We start from the raw sequence: 12702 nt of genomic DNA, 5'->3' as shown, positions 1-12702 counted from the left end.
CTGGGGCTGGATCTAAGGCAGGATCTGGGTCTGGGTCCGGGACAGGGGTTGGGCAGGGGCTGGGCAGGGGCTGGGCAGGGGCTGGAGCAGCACCATCACATGCTTCAGCCCAGTCTGACTGTCCCCCCTCCCCCCAGGCCTCGCGGAGGCCTCCCCACAGCCGCAGCGCGTAGTTGGAGCGCTCTCTACTCTCTGCGGCGGCTGCGTGGGAGCCCGCAGACCCTCCCCGCGCGGCCGCCGGCTTGCCCGCCTGCCTGCCTGCCTGCCTGCCAGTCCGTGTGCTCGGCCCGCACCGAGGAAACCAGGAGCCGTAAGTGAGGGGAGCCGGGCTCCCTCTTCTGTCGCAGCGAGGGGTGGGGAGAGTGAGACTGCCTAGGCCGGGGAGGATCTCCTTCCTCCCAGATGTGCCCGCCCTGGCCAGCTGTGCTCCTTAGCAGCGGGCGGGGCGGACGGCCGGGTCCTGGGTATTGGTGCGGACCAGCCTGGTCTCCGCTATATGTGGGGCGGTTCATGTTTTCGATAAATATCCCCGGGGAGGAGATCGAATATAATCGGAATAGACAGAGTCATGATGCTCTGTTTATGAAGTAGACCTTCTCGGGGAGACCGTGGGGACCTCAGGAGAAGGCTGGAGCCCATTAGGGAGTGCTGGAGGATGGGCTTAATGAAGAGGAAGCTTCTAGAGGGAAGGATTTGTCTCCAGATTTTTAACGTCCCCGAGGTGGGTGCTCCAAGCTGCCTCATCCATTGGAAAGGAGGAGCCCCTGAGGGGAAATGGTAATGTCAGATAAACGCAGGAGACGAGCTGGGCAGAGAATCATGGAGTGTCTGAGTTTCAGGGCATCATCCCTTCCAACTTCATTTTTACAGATTGGGAAAGTGAGACCCAGAAAAGGAGAAGAGAATAAGTACTTGCTATATAGCCTACTACGTGCCAGCGTCAGCTTGCGCTGAGTGTTTTACAAATATTATCTCATTTGATTCTCACAACACCCCTTGGAGGTAGGCGCTATTATTATCCCCATTCTACAGTTGAGAAAACGAAGGCAGAGATTAAGTGACTTGCCCAGGGTCATACAGCTAGTAAGTGTCTGAGGTAGGATTTGAACTCGGGTCATCCTGACTCCCGGCCCAGCATTCCATCCGCTGCCCAGAGATGATATGACTTGCCCCTAAGTCGGTAGTGCAGGAATATAAGTCACTTAACAAACATTTACCAAGCACTTACTGTGGGTAAGACACCTTGCTGAGTGCTGGAGATGCAAAGACAAAAGTGAAAAGGATAGAGCAAGAAAAAAGACAAAGAACTGAGTTCGAGTGTTGCCTCAGACACTTGCTAGCTGATTGACCCTGGTCAAGTCACTTAAATTCTCTGTCTCAGTTTCCACAGCTGTAAAATGGGGATAACTATAGCAGACTTGCTGTGACAGTCAAATTAACATGTAATTGGTTATTAATTATTAATTGTAATTAATATGCAATAGAGCTTTGCAAAACTATATAAATGCATTTTATTTCTTTTTTGCTTTCAATTTCTATCTATTTATCGTTAACATTCTTTCTTAAGAAACTGGGTTCTGAATTCTCTCCCTGCTTCTGGCCCATCCCCACCCAGTGAGAAGGGAAACAGTATGATATCAGTTAGACAGGTGATGTCATGCAAAGCATATTTCCATATTTAGCTGTTTTATTTTAATGAGCTTACATGCCAATGGGGAGATAACATGTTTGTGTGACATACATGTGCACAGACATATGTATAAAGTATATATGAGACCCCAAGCAGAGGCATTAAGGTGACTTTGAGTGGGGATGCTGTGATCTTTGGAGGGAAGGATGAGGACCTAGTTAGGGCAGCCCCCAAACCAACCTGCTTTCAGATCCATTGTCACAGGACCACGGACTGAGAAGTCAGAAGGCATCTTTGAGGTCATGTAGTTCAGCTCACTCATTTTGCAGTTGTAGTAACTGGGGCCCAGATGTGCAGCATCTTCCCCAAGGTCCCTGAGGAAGTATGACACCCCTCCCCACCCACGGAGTGGAGCAGCTGGTGCCAAGCTCAGGGCGGCTCAAAGGCCGCCCTCTGCAGGAGGCCTTTCCAGTTCCTCCCACAGCCCCTCAAGCCTTCCTTCCTAGGCTTAGCCTACTTCTGCTCTGTTCATATCTACGTATCATCATTGAATGACATACGATGTAACCTGCTGTATTTATTTCTATATGGCCTCCCCCAGTAGACCGTGAGCTGCTGGAGACCAGACCTTGGGTTTGTGTTTCCGCCTTTCTTTGTCTCCCCAGTTCTTAGCCCAGCCTGGCACATAGGAGGTGCTTCATAAATGTTTGTGGCTTGGTTAGTTGATAGGAAATCTCAGCAGCACAGAGCAGATCAGACCCCACGCAAGATCAAACAGCAAATGGAGCTCTGGGTGGGCAAATGGCAGCCGTTCTGACACCTGGCTCTTTTGTGTAAATCTGAACATTTCAAAGAAAACTCATTTGGAGATGACATGGTTTTGGTTGTCAGTGGTACTGTTTTTTGAGAATATGTGCACAAGGCCTTATTTTCTTCAGGGCAAGTAAATGGAATTGTCGATTAAGTTCATTTTCTAGGATGGGGGCTGTTCAGTCTTCTCCCAGAGGAGACAGGATGAAGTCACAGACTTTCCTCTTCTTGGCACAAAGGTGGGGGACTATGGGTTTGAAATGGTGCACACACTGCCACTATCCCTTGGTTTTTTCTTGTTATAGGGACAGTTCTGTGGGGAGGGAAAGGATATAAAAAAATAATTGGTGTAAAAAAAAAAGGTTTCAATAAAGAAAATTTGTAAATAACCTCTGTTCAGTGGTTGACCACACTCTCAACTTTGCCATTTTTAGGAAATAGATTGTAGAAGGGAGAGGCTTTGTTAGTGATTGACAGCCCTCTTAACTGGGCAGTCTGACCACAGGGCTTTAAGTTTGTGTTGAGGAAAGTGGAGAGGATGATGCTTGTAATAGTGGAAAGAGCACTGGACTTCTGGAGTCAGGAAAGCTTGAGTTTAAACCCTTTCTCCCATTCACTAGTTGTGGGACCATGGACAAGTCAGTTTCGCTTTCTGAGACTCAGTTTTTTTATCTGTTAAGTGGAATAATGCCTCCGATAGCACCTACCTTTGGAGCTGTCCTGAGTCATTTTTTATGTGTGAGATAAATACTCTGCACTATGCCCAGGGAAAGTGAGAGCTATTGGGAGTGGGTGGAGAGGAAAGGATGATGGAGAAATAAGGACCCTGGGATACCTGTGAGGCTCATGGGAGTGGGAGGAAGGAAGGAAGGGTGGGATGGAGAGGAGCTCCTGCTGTAATGCAGTGGAGAGATGGGCCCTAGAGACAGGAAGACTTAGCTGCTCCAGACTGGCCTGGTGAGGCTGGAGGATTTAATTCACTCATCTCCATCTGGTGGGGCTGGGCTGTCGGGACCAGATGCGCTCTGAGGTCCCTTCCAGCTTTGGGGATGTGATTCTATAATTCTAAGGGAAGGGGATATGATTCTTTAATTCTTGCTCAGGTCCCCACAGCTAATAAATGTCTCAGGCATGATTCAGACTAGGAGAGGAATGCTCAGTGCCCGAGATATTCCAGTCTGCAAAGACCTGTGACGAGACGAGGCGCGGGTCCCCTGGCAAACACTCTTCCCCCAACTCACGTCCAGAGTCTCAGATTAAGAAGAGCCACAGGTGTCTGGGAGCACGTCCAGCCTGGAGAGCTGGCCCAGGTCACCAGGAGCAAAACCACAGCAAAATTATCCAGTCACAACAAACCGGGACCAGTCCGTGCAAGAAAACACTGTCCAGCCGGCAGCTCTGGAGGTGACCCGGAGCCCAAGGCCAGCTACACGGGAACTGCAGCCTCAGCCTACAGGTCTGCTGAATGGTCTGGCTTAGTCAGCGCCCTTATTTCTTCTGGGCCCCATCTCATTTCTTTCGCACTGAGACCAGTTAGCTTTCCCCAGGGCTTCTCACATCTCTGTTGGTTTGAGCAAAATATGTATGGGGACGACAGGGGGCATGAGCAGGTTAGAGTACATCCACAGCAAGAATTAAGAATTCATGACTCCGTTTGGGGTTTTCTTGATAGAGATACTGGAGTGGTTTGCCATTTCCTTCTCCAGCTCATTTTCCAGATGAGGAAACTGAGGCAAACAGGTTGACATGACTTGACCAGAGTCACACAGCTAAGAAGTGCCTGAGGCTGGATTTGAACCCAGGTCGTCCTAGGTCTCAGTCCAGTATCCGCTGCACCATACTGTCTCTTTCATTTTGTCTTCCCTGATAGAATGTAAACTCCTAGAAGGACTGTTTCTCTTCTGTCTTTATATTGTTAATATAGTGCCCAGCACACAGCACATGCTTAATTAATGCTTATTGATTGATTGATTGATTGATTGACAAAGGATGTTTTTGAAGAAAGGCATGATTGAAAAAGATGGAAAAATTGCATAAGAGAGCAGGGTTTACCTATGTCCAGAGTGGGTGCTTAATAAAATGCTGTTTGATTGGTTGACATTGGCTGTGCCCCATGTAGATGGATGGGAGGAGGATTTGAGGAGGGCTCCCAGTGCATTGAGTGGACTCCCCCCTCCCCCTCCGCCCTTCCCCCTACCCCGCCCCCCTACCTGCTGTGGTGAACTTAGGCAAAGATGTGGCTCCCCAGGCTGGGGAGGCTGCCATGGGCTGCAGTCTGCATCGTTGGAGGGAGTACCCCCAGCTGTGAGATCATGAGTCCATCGCATGTTGGAAAGAGTAGGTATTAATACATGGCTTTAAAAATGTGTTTCTTGATGGTACATGTATAACCTATATCAGATTGCTTGCTGTCTTGGGGAGGAGAGGGAGGAAGGGAGAAAAATTTGGAACTCAAAATCTTACAAAAATGAATGTTGAAAACTATTTTTACACATAATTGGAAAAAATTAAAATACTATTAAGTACAATTTTTTTTTGAAGTTTAAAAAAATGTGTTTCTCTACTGTCCAGATGCTTAGGTACCTAAATTAGGCTATTTTTAATTATTTGAGGGAACAAAAGATGATTGATAACTGACATTTATCCAGCCCTGTCATCTCTATCTTCTAATTTTTTGGGAGATAATTGGGGTTAAGTGACTTGCCCAGGGTCACATAGTTAATAAGAGTCCAAGGCTGGTTTTGAACCCAGGTCCTCCTGACTCCAGGGCCAGTGCTCTCTCCACTGCACCACCCAGCTGCATCTTCTCATGTAGATCCTCACAGCTGGCCTCTGGGCTTCATAGGGCAGGTTTTGCTCTCTCCCTTTTACAAGTGGGTACACTACGGTGCAGTGGTTTGTCCACAGTCCCAGAGTGGTAGAGACTTGAACTCAGCAGTCTTTCTCCAAGTCCGGGGCTCTTCTGATTTACCTCCAGACCTATTTGCTAATGAGTTTCCTAATGGAGCATTAGTGGCGACTAGGACTGATTGCCAGGTCTCATGGGTTATCTATTTTAGGCTCTTCCAATTGTGCCATGGGTCCAAGGTCTGAAATGTCAGGATTCAGAAATGGGCGGGAGGTGAGGAGGCCCTGGGAAAACTGGCCCCTGCCACCCCAACTCACATGAGACTCGTTTGTACCAGCACAACACTTAATGATTTACAATGGGAAATAGAAGAACCCAGCAGACCGGTGTTTTTACTGGCCAGTTTGTGGGTTTGATTCCCTGGAGGGAACAGCATTTGAGAAACTGAATTACGGTGAGAAAATTGCTTGAGAAATAAGGAGGAAAGGCCCCTGGAGGTGGATGGGTGAGGGGAATCTTGCTTTTCAGTTTAGGGTCCCTCTAGAGTTGCCTTGGAGGCCTATGATGTGTGCCTTGTGTATTGAAAGGACAAAAAAAGTGGGTGAGTGTTCCCATCAGAGGATAGGGTGGTCTCTGAGAAACACTGCCATCCATCTCCTTTTTCTAGGCCCCACGAAGGCCATTGTCCTTCTGCTGGTCTGTGCTCTTGTAATGCAGGACTGATTTTTTTTTTCTTTTTTTAATGCTTTGTGAGTTTGGAAGTTGATTTCATTGGCTTACCTTTAGGTTACCTGTTGCCTGAAAAAAGCACATAGGGAGATACTTCACTCTTATCAATACTCCAGAAGCCTCTTGTCATTTGAGGGACAGCTGGGTCAATGGGATGCAAAGCACGGGCTGGGATCAGGTGTCCCACACAAAGTGCTGATAAGAATATTTTCTAGGGCCTTTTTGGGGGCCCTCATTTATATAGGGCCTTTCTTTTTGTCTTTGACCTCTTTGGGGTTTGTGCCTTGTAGTGGGGTCTGTGGTTTAAAGTGAATTTTAATCACTTTTTGATTCCAAATTTCTTTACAGAATGGTTAGACCAATTTGCAGCTCCACCAATCATGTATTAATGAGCCTGCCTTTCTCCACCCCTGTATTTCAAACATGGACTACTCCTATCTTTTGTCACAACTTTTCCTAGGCGTCAAAACTTCAGAATTGTTTTGATTTGCATTTCTCTAATTATTAATAGTTTGAGCAATATTTTAAATTTTTTTAAACAGTTTATAATTCTTCTTTGGAGAACTTTTAAAAAATATCCTTTCTTTTGTTGATTGATTGATTATTTTGACTACTCATCTACCTATTGGGAATTAGCTCTTGGGTTAAATTCCTGGTATCTTGGAAACATAAACAAAACTAAGCGATGATTATTTTAAGGATGGAGCTTGGACCCTGGAGCAGAGGCAGCTGGTAGCACAGTGGACAGAGGTCTGGGCCTGGAGTCAGGAAGAGCTAAGTTCAATTCTGGTCTTGGACACCTCCTAGCTGTGTGATCCTAGGCAAGTCACCTAACCTCTGTCTGCCTCAGTTTCCTCATCTGTAAAATGAGGCTAATAATAGCACCTACCTCCCAGAGTTGTGATGAGGATCTAATGAAATGAATGTTAAATGTGCTTAATTCAGTGAGTAAGCACTATATAAGTACTTATTCCCTTCCTCCTCCCGCATGAGAAAATGTTTTCTCACTCTTTTCAAAGTGTCAGACTGTGGGAGTGGAATATAGTATATACCATCAGACTGGGTTGATATGTTGGTTAGTTTTGTTAAAATGCCTTTTTTTAAAAACCTTTTTAAAAACTTTTTTTTTTTTACAGGGGATAACTTGCTGGGTGTGTGGGGGGTATATTAAAAAGGAAGGTGTTGTAAAAAACAATATAGAATAATAATTCATGGGAAAAACAATAAATTTCCCTATTTAAAATTAAATTTCATTTGTTTATATTTAAATTTTTTTTTTATTTTTGTTTCTGATCTATTTCCCCTCTTGGGGGGTATTCGTTTTTAAAATTACTCTTCACATCTCCAAATTTCTTACTTGATTAACTGCATCTTGTTCTGACTGAATCGGGACCAGCCAATCACACAGTTCCTGGCAGGTTCCTCTTTCCTGCGGTGAGTGAAATCTTTCAGTATGACTATTTTCTCTATTTATTGAGCAGTATAGCTGAAAAGAGTCTCAGAGACCACTGAAGTCCCCACTTTCTCACTTCCCCTGCTGCTTGTTTTGTGATAAGGAATCTGAGGCTCAGGGATCTTGTTATCCCACACAACGGCTTGCCTTATGTACAGCTTGTTAGCAGCAGAGCTGGGGCTGGAACTCAGGCCTCCGCCTCCCGTGTCACATTTCTTTGCCGTGGGTGGAGGCCACAAAGCTTGATAGCTCCCTTATTATTTTTTATATGAGGGAACACACTTTGCGAGAGAGATTTTTTGGTTTCAGGCCTTTCTCTAGTTCATCTCTAGTTGTGCTCTCTTGTGGTGGTACCTGGTGTGAGATCATAGTCAAAGCCTAATTTCTGCCAGACTTCTTTCCATTTTCCTGAGCAACTTTTATTGAGTAGGGAGCTGTTACCCCAGGAGTTGATTTCTTTCCTAATCTTCTATACCAAGCCCATCAGGAGCCTCTCCCTCCCTCCTGGGTATTTCTGCTTGCACATCCTCCTCTGTGAGTATCCAACTGAATGTCTCTTCCTTCTGCCTGCCACTCAAAACTGGTTCCACTTGAACCAAGGAAGTCTTCCACTTCGTTTTTTCTGTCTGTGACACATTCTTCCTGTCATCCAGGCTGGAAACCTGGGAGTCATGTTTAATTCTTTCCTTTCTTATGTTTATCCGCTCTTAAGCAATTTCCATGTCTTGGATCATAGATTGAGAGAGAAAAGGTGTCTCATGGGCCATCTAGCCCAGTCGACTCATTTTATAGGTCAGGCAACTGTGTCCAAGGGAGGTTGATTGGTTTTCCCAAAATGATTGAACCCAGGTTGTCGACTTTCTACATTTTTCTCCCACTTCTTTGTTTGTTTTGTTCCATTCTCAGTTACCTTGTTCAAGCTTCCCTGACCTCCTGCCTAGATTGTTGCAAGAGTCCTTTCTCATCTCTTTTCCCTGCCTTTTCTAATCCATCTTGCTCATTATTTGCAGACTAATCTCCCTAAAATACATTTTCATCTTGTGTAAAGCACCCCCAGATTCCTATGGGCCACAGGACAAAGTCTACATCTAGTGGATGCGTGTTCAAGTATTACCATGTAATTTACCCTCCCTCTGCCCCAAGTGAGCGAGCATGGGATGGGACGGCCTTGGGGGACTTGGGTTTGAATCTTATTCCTGCCCCTTCCCATTTGCGTGATTTTAGGAGAGTCACTTAACCTGCTGTTTAAAGTGAGGGGTTTGGCCTCTGAGCCCCTATCAGCTCTAAAGCGTGGTCTTCCTGATTGTCTCCCACGTGCGACTGACTGTGAGTCTTTGTTCCCCTTGTTTCCTTCTCCCTGTTCAATTGGGCCTCACCTCAAGGTCCATTTCAACCGCCCCCTCCTCCATAGAATCATAGCAGTAACCCGTATAGGTCACTGTTACATACAACTCACTTTAAGATTCACAAAGCATATTTTCTTAGTGTTAAATGGTGCCAATCTTATTAATTCCATTTACATAGGAGAAAACTGAGGCACCCAGAGGTGCTGGCCCCCAAATTAGACAACTTGCATGAGTTTTGGGGAGGTGGGTCAGAATTTGAACTCAGCTCCTTTGATTCCAAGTTGAGTGTGTTTTCTATAATCGCACACTGCCTCTCCTCCTTGGGACACAGGCAGTATGGTATAGTGTGTGGGACACAGGATTTGGCATCAATAAGAACAGAGTTCAGATCTTCCCTGAGAATCTTACTAGCTCCGTGACTCTGGGCAAAAGCGCTTAACACAGTCCCTGACATACAGTAGGTGCTGTATAAATGTTAGTTGTTATTATTATTTTTATTTGACCAGTGTGGGCTTCAGTTTCTTCATATAGAAAATGAAAGAGCAGACTACAGATGTCTTTTAAATGTTCCTTCTAACTCTAAATCTGGAATCCAATGATCAAGTTAGGCTTACTGGCCATCGATGCTTTTATGAATGAATGAATGAATGAATGAGTAAAGCATTTATTAAATGCTTACTGTGTACAAAGCACTTTACTAAGCCTTGGAAATAACAAATAGAAAAAAGCAAGACAGCTCCTGCTCTCAAGGAGCTCACATTCTAATGTGACATATAAATGACAACTTTATTATTTATTATTAAGAAAATAAGACTTCATAGAAGGAAGTGCTTGGTAATCCAAAGTCTTAATTTCAGAAACAGGAGCAAATGAGATCAAATGAGACAGTATTTGTTAAGTGCTTTGCCTGGCACACAGTAGGCATTTAATTAATACTTGTTTCTTCTCCTCCTTCCCCCCCTACACCCCCTAGGCAGACTAAGTGGTCAGGAGGAGGAAGAGAAAGAACTGGCCATACTTTATTTAGCTCGTTCCCTTTTGCTCTGTCCTCGAAGCTTTCCTTCCTTTGGCAAATACCTCTTTCTACCCCCAAATGAGTTGATTACTGAGACAACCTTGAACTTAAAGGTGATTGAGGATTTGAGACATCCTATTAGTGTCCAGCCCAGACCTGAGTCTCCCAGAGTGAGGAGCTGCCTTAGTTTTTGTTCTTTGATGATTACTAATGATGAATAATAAGGGAATGAATTAGGTGGCCTCCATGATGCTGTATTTGTCCTAGAAGATCTCACACTGGGAGGACCTGAGGTCATCTTCAAGGGCACCATTGCTGCCATCTGTCTTCTTCCCTCTGCTCATGCAAGAGAAGGTGTGTGTGTGTGTGTGTGTGTGTGTGTGTTGTATCTAAATCGAACTGTGATAGAAAAGCTAGAGGCATCAATAAATTTAAAAATCTTTATGACAATAATCAAGATTCCATCACTTCAGAGACCTTTGACTTCAGCCTGCTATTCCTCCTTTATACCCTTATCCCCTAATTCCATAATCTTACAGAAGAGGAAACTGAGGGCCCAAGAGGTTCAATGACTCATCCAGGCCAGCGAGATAAGTGTCAGAGGAAAGATTTGAACCACAGACTTCCAAAGGGTCCGTGAACTTAGATGAGGAAAAAATAATTACCTATTAATTTCAGTATAGTTGTTTTCCTTCATAATCCTGTGTATTTTATGCATTTAAGAACATTATTCTGAGGTGTCCAGAGACTTCCCAAGGGGTCCATGACACAATAAAGTAAAGAATTCCTCTATTTTTCCCTTATTCAAAAGCCTTCCACCATTCCCCATTACCCACAGCAGTGGTTTTCAAACTGTTCTTGTTCATGGTGCATACAGTATCGTTTCTGGTGACAGATCCAGTCACGCTAATATGTTGGCAGCTGAGTGAGCATCTCTGGTGTATCCAGGTCTCCAGATCCATTCCGGGACCTTGAGATTCTCTGCCCTTCCTTGCCTCCCCCAGCCCATCCCTCCTTCTTTCTCCCTTCCCCAGGACTCACTGAAGAGGCAGTGGCTGTTATCATGGGAGGATTGAGTTGCTCTTGTGACTTTCTAGATGCCAAAGCTGGGGAGAGTGGGCATCTGCTGGGGGGTGGTGGTGGCAGAATGGGGAAGTCTCTGCCCACGGGGGGAAGTTTCTAGGCAAACACATGCCTGGAGAACTCTTGGCCCAGAAGTTAAACTGGCATTTCGTGGTTCTCCATTCTTTGCCTCCTGCAGACATTTCTCCAGCTTTGTTTCCTGTTCCTTCCCTTCAGTGTGCCCTTGCATTCTGGGCAAAGGAGAATGCCGGTTTCCCTAGAATGCCTCCATCTCCTGTCGTCTCCTGGTGCCATACATTTGAACCCAATGCTGCCCTTTTCTGGAAGGGGTCCTGAAGGAATAACTCCCATCCTTCAAGGCCCTTGTCTGGTACCCCCTGCTTCAGGACGCTTTCTCTGCTCCCCCAGCTCAAGAATCTCCCTCATTCCCCCTTTCTACTGACTGTCTGTGCCTAGGTACTTTGGTCAACTTAGCTGGTAGCACGATTACACATGTTTATGTTTCTTCTCATTACTGTTTGTAATTGTATCTTCAGTGCATAGCACAGTGCTTGGCACACAGTAAGTGCCTTAGAAATGCTTTTTCATTCATTCATTCATTCACTCATTCATTTATTCCTTGGTAAATCATAAGCTCTGAGAGGGCAAGGCCTATGCCATAGTTCATATAGGGATCCCCATTGCTTTGTAAACTGTAGGTGCTTAATAAATATTGTTAAATCTGGGAATATCTACATTTTTGTCTTTTCAAAGTTAGTTCACACATAGTGACCCAGCTAGGTAGCAAGAATGTGGAAACTGGGCAGCTGGTGATGGGAACCCAGGAATGAACATTTGAGGGTGGATCTCTTACTTGATTGGGTCTTTATGCTCCACTTGGATAAACAATGGTTTTACATCGAAGGCCCTTCCATGTCTCTCTGCACCTGGTTAGGAAATCCCATGAATGGAGATGCGTGGCCACCCCGGCAACAAGCACTTATTAAGTGCTTCCTGTATGCTTGGGGCTATCTTTTGATTCAGTGGGACCGGTGTTTGTTATATATATATATTTTATTGATGCCTTTTAATTTTTCTGTCATTGAATCCTTCCATGTGAAAAAATAAAACAGTCCAGTACAATGGGTCAGCAGAACCATTCGTGTGTCTGATTCCTCACCCCTAGACCTCCACCTCTGAAAGGGGCTTCAGTAGCTGCTCCTTGAGACCAAGAGTGGTCGCTGCTGCTGTTGCCTCCTGAGTGTCATTTTTCTTCCATTTCTGTGGCTCTGCTGTGACTTGTTTCTGGGGTCGCTTGTATCTGTCTACGATAATCTTCCTGATTCTCTGAAATCGTTATATGCATCATTTCCAGGTGTGATAAGGGACGGAACTGGAGGAGAGGGAGCTTTCTTTGGGATTCTGTGGCCCTGAGGCTGGAGAGCTGGGGTGGGTCTGGAGCAGAGAAAAGCCAGGCCAGAAGCTGGTTCACTGGGCAGATTTCTCCAGCTAAGGGGAGGCTCTAGTCTGATTGACTCAGTTCTAGGAATTCCATGCTCAGAGCTCTAGAATCCAACTGCTGATCTGCCTCTCCTCCCCTCCCCTGTCCTCCCCTCCCTTCCCCTCTCCTCCCCTCCCCTCTCCTCCCCTCCCTTCCCTCTCCTTCCCTCCCCTCTCCTCCCCTCCCTTCCCCTCTCCTTCCCTCCCCTCTCCTCCCCTCCCTTCCCCTCTCCTTCCCTCTCCTCTCCTCCCCTCCCTTTCCCTTTCCTTCCCTTCCCTCTCCTCCCCTCCCTTCCCCTCTCCTTCCCT

General features: G+C 45.8%; 1 protein-coding gene across 1 annotated transcript in view; it reads left to right on the top strand.

Annotated features, from left to right (window-relative positions):
* The first annotated feature begins 247 nt into the window (after nucleotides 1-247).
* Nucleotides 248-12702, top strand: part of SNX10 (sorting nexin 10) — a 70321-nt gene continuing 57866 nt past the window's right edge. Inside the window, exon 1 of the mRNA XM_027872455.1 lies at nucleotides 248-310. The gene's annotated coding sequence lies outside the window, so the exon portion shown is untranslated. The remainder of the gene's footprint in view (nucleotides 311-12702) is intronic.

The sequence above is a fragment of the Vombatus ursinus genome, unplaced genomic scaffold, assembly GCF_900497805.2.
Source record: "Vombatus ursinus unplaced genomic scaffold, bare-nosed wombat genome assembly UNPS02014799.1, whole genome shotgun sequence".
Classification (NCBI taxonomy): Eukaryota; Metazoa; Chordata; class Mammalia; order Diprotodontia; family Vombatidae; genus Vombatus; species Vombatus ursinus.
Note: the sequence above shows the minus strand (reverse complement) of the source record. Positions and strands in the feature narration are given on the sequence as shown.